The sequence below is a fragment of the Mobula birostris genome, chromosome 28 (genome assembly GCF_030028105.1).
Source record: "Mobula birostris isolate sMobBir1 chromosome 28, sMobBir1.hap1, whole genome shotgun sequence".
Lineage (NCBI taxonomy): Eukaryota > Metazoa > Chordata > Chondrichthyes > Myliobatiformes > Myliobatidae > Mobula > Mobula birostris.
The window spans coordinates 19,637,760-19,645,797 of record NC_092397.1 but is presented as its reverse complement, the minus strand read 5'-3'; the positions used below and the strand labels follow the sequence as shown (position 1 = coordinate 19,645,797).

At 45.1% G+C, this 8,038-nt stretch overlaps 1 non-coding gene across 1 annotated transcript; it reads right to left on the bottom strand.

Annotated features, from left to right (window-relative positions):
• Window positions 1–249: 249 nt before the first annotated feature.
• On the bottom strand, window positions 250–323 carry trnan-guu (transfer RNA asparagine (anticodon GUU)). Its single transcript has one exon. It is a non-coding gene; the product is annotated as a tRNA-Asn (tRNA).
• Between the last annotated feature and the right edge of the window lie 7,715 nt (window positions 324–8,038).

Genomic DNA, 8,038 nt, shown 5'->3' with positions numbered 1-8,038 from the left:
CCTGATTGTTTACCCGCACTGTGCTGTCTCTGTCGCAGTTACATTTCATTCTGCATTCTGTTATTGCTTAACATTGTTCTTTCTCAATACGTTGTGTAATGATTTGATCTCTAGAAATAGTGTGAAAGAGAAGCTTTTAAAAACATTTTAATTCCCACTGAAGTTAACGCTGCAGTCGCAGGGTCTCCGCACAGCACAGCGTTACCCAGCTGGCAATATAACACTCTGCAAAAACTGCCGGGTCACCAGCGTCCCTGGGTGGGCTCGAACCACCAACCTTTCGGTTAACAGCCGAACGCGCTCACCGATTGCGCCACAGAGACAGACTGGGAAATGGAGACTATGAATGGTCTATTCCGGGGTTGGAAGATGGTGACTGACAATTGATGCTGTGAACCGGCTTTTCACATATCACAATCACAACATTGGAATTAAACTTGAACTTCCACCAACGGCAGCTGACACCGCGGCTTACCCGGAATTCCAAAGGCTGAAATAAAAGGATACTAAACGTCTTCTATCGTCAGATGACTGGATACACCATTTCAGTGAGAGTCTGTGATTTCTCTTGTTCCTGAATTCACAGCTCCGTTAGACACTCTGAGCTGATGCATTAACAACGACCTCGATTCAAACAGAGCATCAATCTCCAGCGATACGGTCAAACACTTCACTAATTTTCTTAGTGACGGCACGTGAACAAACACTTCAATTAAACACCATTGTCTCTGATGCAAACATTGGACGATTGAAAACCAATACATCACAATTCTCGGGCATTACTTCAGCAGAGTCTTTGGTGGCGATGAGGCCGGTAGATTTAATGTTAAACGCCAGATTTGTCACGGAAGAGCTACTTTTACAGATTTCATTGTTTATTGTTTGATAATTATTGCGCTACAAATGGAGACCAGCGACACTGAACGACCCATATCTCGTGTCCCTGCAGTTTCCGATGTTGAACTGTCCTTCAGTCCTGTAACTCCCTCCTGGTCGCACACACAAAAGTCTGGAAACACAGATACGAAGAAAAATGTAAGAGAGAAAACAAGGTCGGGGTAGAAACCGTCAAATAACGACGTTCTTGATGTACAAGCGCGAAAAATGTGCAGATGCTGCAAATATAAGGCAATACCCAGACAGTCCCCTGAGTTCTTCCAGCATTTTGTCTGTGATATTGCTGATATAACAGATTTTATGAGCATCTCAAATCTGACAAAGGTCAAAGGAAGTTGTCTTGAGCCGGACGGCGGTGAGTCTGTGGAATTCTTTGCTGTCGACGGCGATGGAGCCCGAGTCACTCGGTATGTTTAACGCGGAGGGTGGTAGTTACTTGCTCAGTAAGGAAGTCAAAGACTGGGGAGAGAAGGCGTGAGAATGGAGTTGATGAGGATAATAACTCAGCCAAGATGGAATGGGGCAGACTGACTCTGCAGCGCCTGGGTTCAAGTGTACAGAGTTGTTCGCACTTCTGTTGTTTATGTTTTCTCAACGTGGTATTTATTGTTCTGTGCTCAGCAGTCTGCATTTCACAGGTGGTGTAGAAAACTGCAAAAAATACAGCTTGATACAATCATTTGCAGGTTGACTGTGTGGTTAAGAGGGCATACGATGTATTTACCTTCACCAACCGTGGGATTGAGTTCAGGAGCCGACAGGTAATGTAACAGCAATATAGGACCCTGATCAGACCCCACTTGGAGTACTGTGCTCAGTTCTGGTCACCTCAATCCAGGAAGGATTGGAAACCATAGAAAGGATGCAGAGGAGATTTACAGGGATGTTGCCTGGATTGCGGAGCGTGCCTTATGAGAGTAGGTTGAGAGAACTCGGCCTTTTGTCCTCGGAGCGACGGGGGATGAGAGGTGACCTGATGGAGTTGTATAAGATGATGTGAGGCATTGATCCTGTGGATAGTCAGAGGCTTTTTCCCAGCGCTGAAAAGGCTCACAGGAGAGGGCACAGTTTTAAGGTGCTTGGAAGTAGGTACAGATGGGAAGTCAGGAGTAAGTTTTTTTTTTACGCAGAGTCGTGAGTGCGTGGAACTGGCTGCCGGGGACGGTGGTGGAGGCGGATGCAATAGGGCATTTTAATAGACTCTCGGATAGGTACATGGAGCTTAGAAAAATAAAAGGCCTCTACTCGTTGGAATTTAGAAGAATGAGGGAGGATCTCATTGAAACCTATCGAATATTGAAAAACCTATAAAGAGTGGATGTGGAGAGTATGTCAGGGCAGCTTCTATGACCCTGACGTTGATGTTGAGCCGAATCGCCCTGGAACATAGTGATGAATTCCTTTGAAAAATGTCCTCCTGTCTCCCAGGCTGAGTGTCGCGGCTGTCATGGTCGAGGGATTAGGGCGGTAGACCAGAAGTTCATTAAAGTTTCAGCGAGTTTGTTCCACTGCGGAGGGAATAACCCGTGTCCACGTAATTTCAAATTATTTTATTCTGTCTCCCAAAGAGTTAATTTTGTCGCCGTCTCCTGATAAAACTATAGAATAAAGAAAAGAAAACTATGTATTTTATTGCGCTGTAAAGCTCTTGTTATGAATTCAGGGCGTTCATTGGAAAAACCATGGATTGAGTGACTCTGGTCACTCTAAACATGCGGATGATCATCTGCCGCCAGCATGGACTGACCTGCTTTCCTGTTTAGCCGTACATCTTCAGAATTGGTCCCGACTCCTGATCTTGTGGCTCAGTGAGTTTGCAAAGGAATGGGATTATACCAGAGAATATCGGCTCTCCTGACCGGACAAACTTTAATGCGCTCTGCCCCATCCCCTCGGTCGCTAAAGATATCTTTCCTCAGGCAGGCAGGATAGCGGGGTTGTTTGGGTCTACCTTCCTCAGGCGGCGATAAAGACCACAGGAGGAATGAGTCTATTTCGCGTCAATTCAGCTGCAGCTCAGCCGGTGTCCATTGATATTTATGCCGAAGGACAGCCCGGAGGCAAAGAGAGAGAACCCGGAAGAGATACGGTGGAAGATGAACAGAATGTATGACAGCAGGGCCACTGAAACCGGGTTCAGTAAATAATGTGAAACACATTGATTGCTGACATGTCGGGAACGAGGTCTCCGAATGGGTCGGAGCACCGACAGCACAGAGATAATATCAGGATGAGGCAGGAGATAGCAAATACGAGAAGAAAAGCAGAGAGAAAGGTGCGAAATAAATCAACAAAGAACAGTTAGTAAAGGAAATATTTATAAAGGAGGCCCTCCATTGAAGCTTAGAAAACCAGAGGGCAATGGGCAACCCTAGGTAATTTCTAAGGTAAGGACATGTTCGGCACAGCTTTGTGGGCCGAAGGGCCTGTATTGTGCTGTAGGTTTTCCATGTTTCTATGAAATGATGTGACGTCAGCAAAGAATCGACAAATGAAAATGAAGAGAAGAATGAGCAACGTCCACAACGGAGCAGCGCGTCACCACGTTCAGACAACAGCAGAGAGGCGCAGCGGCAGCGTGCTGGGCCCATGGGCGTCCATTCGGCCGATGGATTGACGATTGTTTCCATGGAGAGCTTTGGAGGTGACGGAGGTCATATCAAATTAACCCGGGCCTATCAGGATAGTAGAAAACTGTCCTGACGTGTGTGAACTCAGAGAGCATCTCAGGGAGAACTTCATGCGGATGGTGTTTGGAAACTGGAACCCATGACTGAGTGGCTGGTGAGGCAGGTGCCCCTCACAACATTAGAGAATTGTCTGGGCGACCACCTGAATCATCAAGACATTGAAGTCAACAGCTAGTAAGCGAGCCCTTTTCTGGTGTGATCGGTAGTTGATTGTCAGCACGGACATTGTGAGCCGAAAGGTCTGTTTTAGGGTCGCATGATTCTGTGAATCTATATTACATTTGTGAATCACAGTAAAGGGTTTTATTTACTCTGGTAATGGGGGAGGGGGATGAGAGAGATCCCATTGTGTATAAATAGACAGAGTGGGTGGTGAGCAGACTGACCGCACTCAGCGTGAACACATCATCCGACATGTTTTGATGTGTCCTAGTTGGCTGTGGGAATCTGAGTTAGAGTGAGAGCAGGAAGCTGCACTGATCGGTTCACCGGGGAAAATGCGAGGGACAGCACTTCAGTCCTTGATCCACTGGCCAGCCCAGGGTGAATAATAATTTTACACTCACCCGTCGATTTAAATAATTTCGGGAATTCGTACGCGAGTTGTCAGGGTTGGACCACTCGGACGCTAGAAGTGTATGACTGTGGTTCGAGCTGTTTTCTGAATGTGGTCACTGTGATTCCTCACTCTGGTGCAGTTCCTGTTATATCCGGTTGAGGTCGCCATCCTCCGACAGACCGGAGATACACAACACCCAGTGTTTCAATGAAGTGGGAATGATTGCTTCAGAATTCGATTAGCTACATATCGTTTCCCGCCTGTCGCACTAAAAAAAAGCAGAAATATAAATATATAACTGTGATTAAAAATGTTGATTCCAACAACACGGATTTGGGCTCGAATGAGAGCACTTCCCTTCGCTAATCCTTGAACACAACAGGTGACTGAATCGCTGGAGCAAACTGAGACACTGCTGTGGGAGGAACACGAGTGAAAGGCTCCAGTATTACAGCTGAGAAACATCAAGGTAATTCTGTTCACCCTCCTGTCCTCTTAAATGTGCATGACATGAGCTGTTAACAGCAATTGCTCGTTAGTATAGTGGTTAGTATCCCCGCCTGTCACGCGGGAGACGGGGTTCAATTCCCCGACGGGGAGAGATGAATTTTACTACATTATTCAACGGGAATATTGAATTCAAAAGAGAAATAAAAGCAGACAAAGAATTGTGTTTACGTTAATTTGGGCATTGGGAAGGATGGAATTGCTCGGGCTGCTGCTGTGAGCCTTCCGAGAAGAAAGTGATGTTACTGTCAACCTCTTTCCTCAAGTATCCCCTGAGAATCTATATCTCAGCACCGTTCTTTGTTACTTGTTCGTTGTTACACAGAGTCCATCATTCCGGGCATATTAATCAGGGGCTTCTGTTGTCAACTTTCAATTCCCGCATGGTCCCAGCACAGTAGTAAGGTAACTAACTAATATCAGACCAGACGAAGGGTGCCGGTCGGAAACGTCGACTGTTTACTCTTTTCCATCGATTTACTTGGTCTGCTAAGTTCCTTCAGCATCTTGTGTGTGTTGCTTGGATTTCCAGCATCTGCAGATTTCTCTTCTTTGTGACCAATATTAAGTGTCACCCTGGAACACATCGATTGCATCCTCATCTTGTTTTGGTGTGCAAAATGGCTCCAGTCCCCTGCTGTGCAAAGGGAAACTCTGCTCTTCAAAGACCTTTCTTCCCTGGGTTGACTGCACACTATCTGTGAACTATCCTTGCCAAGGCGCTACATTAACTTGACTTGCTGTAACATCCACAGTCCCCACTTCCCTTTGCGTCCTGTAAAGGACCACATGAATTGTGGATGCAGCTGAATTGCACAGAAAAGTCGAGACTCCCCAGTGATCCTGTCATCGTCTGTCTGCAGAATAGGATTGCTGAACGATAGGAGGCAGCTGTCCTTCGGGTCCTCTCACCACAGAGTGCTCTCAGTAAGAAACTTAAACAAGTTTCAATACCAGCAGGAATATAAACCCCCTTGCCCACTGTACACTGGAGTTGCACAAACTTCCTGGCAGGGAATGAGGCTAATCAGAAGGGTTCCAAAGGTGATGATAGAGTCGTATGTAACTCCTGCCCAAACTTCTTCACTTTAACAGCTTCTAGCGGGATCTGCACGGATAAAATCGACGATGTTTTGCATTATTTCAGTCCAATAATGACACAAGTTCCTCCCCTCTCGGCCAACAGGAAGTTTAATGCTGTTCAGATTTGAAAGGCCATGATGCAGCTTGCTGCCACTTTGTTAGAAATGTCTTTCATGACCAGACTTGTATCATGTAGCACTACAGCAGTGTTGTTAGCCGATCACTGCAACACTGGGGTCATACTGATGTTCTCACGATCCCGTCTGGTAGGTCCCCAGAACAGGAACACTACAATCCAATTACACTCATCAGTCTCCTTCGTGCTTCAATGCTGGCAGGCGTTAATATTTTCTGCTACAGACTCCAAATATCAATAAATATTTGACAGCTTTTGTTCAGGCCAAAGGCTCAATTTAAAGGCAAAGGGAATACCCTTGGCAAACAGCAGTAGGCCTGCCATCCAATACTGTAAGTGCCATTAACAGAGGTTATAGGATCACTGGTGACATGGACATTGCACGTACTGTTACCTAAATCTGTTCTCATTACCTGGTAGGTACAGTAACAGACTTCACCCTCATCCTCATGAAGCAGCTTCAGAGCTGAGGATTTATGCAGTCCATGATGAGAAGTTTATTGCCATCGTTCAAAGCAGTTTCATTGGCAAGTGTGATTTCTCTGGGCAGTGCGGTCCAGTGCTCCCTTCACAGCTCTAATCTTCTCATCCAAGTGGTAAACAGAATCAAACTCAGTACAATTGAGGGGTAGAGATTGCACTGTTAACCCACCTTCCAAATGTCTGGGCCCCCTACAGTACACTCAACAACTCCACTGTTTAGTCCCAACGTGCATTCATAACTAAGGGTCATGTTGCTTGAGTGGAACAGGAGCTGTGCTGCCTCGGCTGTGACATGAGGTGCACAAACCACACACCCGCTAACATTTCTCCCAGTATCGGATCAGGAGAAGAAACTGTCAATGCCAAACCCTGACATGTGGGCTTACATCAGGTGCTATTTTACAATGGGCAGAATTACAATTGTACAGATTCTGCAGTACAGTTTGGGAAAGGATAAATTAAAGTAAGCTTCATAGTCTGTGGTGGTGATGGCGATAGAGGCTGAAACTGACTGTTATCAAAGTTGCCTTGGTGCTGAGGGTATCTTTAAGTTCAGTGGCCAGGCTGTCTCCATCTTTTACCCCTACTGTGTCCACCGCCAACATCCCCATGTTTGTTAAAGTGAATCAAAGAAAAGCAAAACACATACAGTTAGAATAGCTTTTTCTAAACAATGCTATACGCTTTTCAAAACAAAAAATAATACCAGTCACAAGTGGGTGACAAGTCAAAAGCATGTAAAGCAGGTAATGTTGAAAGTAAGAGTGAAACTGTAAACAGAAGTTAATCTCGCAATGATCAAAAACAATGGGGTTACTGTCATTCTTATTAAATATAAAACAGAATACAAATTAAAATAACGTTCAAATTAATAAATAATTAAACAAATTAATCAAAAATTAATTAATAAAATAACGGGCAACTGTCACAATATTTTTATACAACGGTGAACATTAATGAGACAATGGTAGAGAAGTCCAGGGAGTCTCCTCTATTTTAAAAGCCTGAGCGTTGAAGGGTAATGACTATTCCTGAACCTGGTACTATGGGACGTGAGGGCTCGCATAACTTCTTGATGGCAGCATCGAGAAACGAACATCGCCTGGTTGATGGGGTCCTTGATGATGATGCTGCTTTCCTTCGGCAATGCTCCGTACAGATGTGCTCATAGTGGGGAGGGCTTTACCTATGCTGGACTGGCTGCATCCACAACTTTTTACGGTTCACTTCACTCAGTGGTATTGATGTTTCCACGCAGATCATGATGCAACAAATCGGGATATTCTCCTCTGTACATCTACACAAGTTTGTCAATGTTCGAAACAACATTTACACAAACTTGCATAGTATTGGCTGTAAGTGCTGGTCAACCGTTCCAGGGTGCGAACAAACTCTGTTCCTCTAAACCTCTACACTAAGAATTGTGTCAACATTGTGGAAATTACAATCACACACTATCTGTTGCTTTTACAACTTGCTACAACCTTCCTACTTTTCTGTTCCTTTTTCTCCTGCTGGAACTTCAAAAACCTTTGTAAAGTGCAGCACACAATATCTCCAGGTTTCTCTTCATCAACTCTCTCTTCCATCCTGAAAGAATCCCAGTTGGAGGGAGGTGATTGACAGTGGCCATGTACTGCTCTCCACTATCAGGGTTGTACAAGTCTCAGTGCTTGAAGCGCT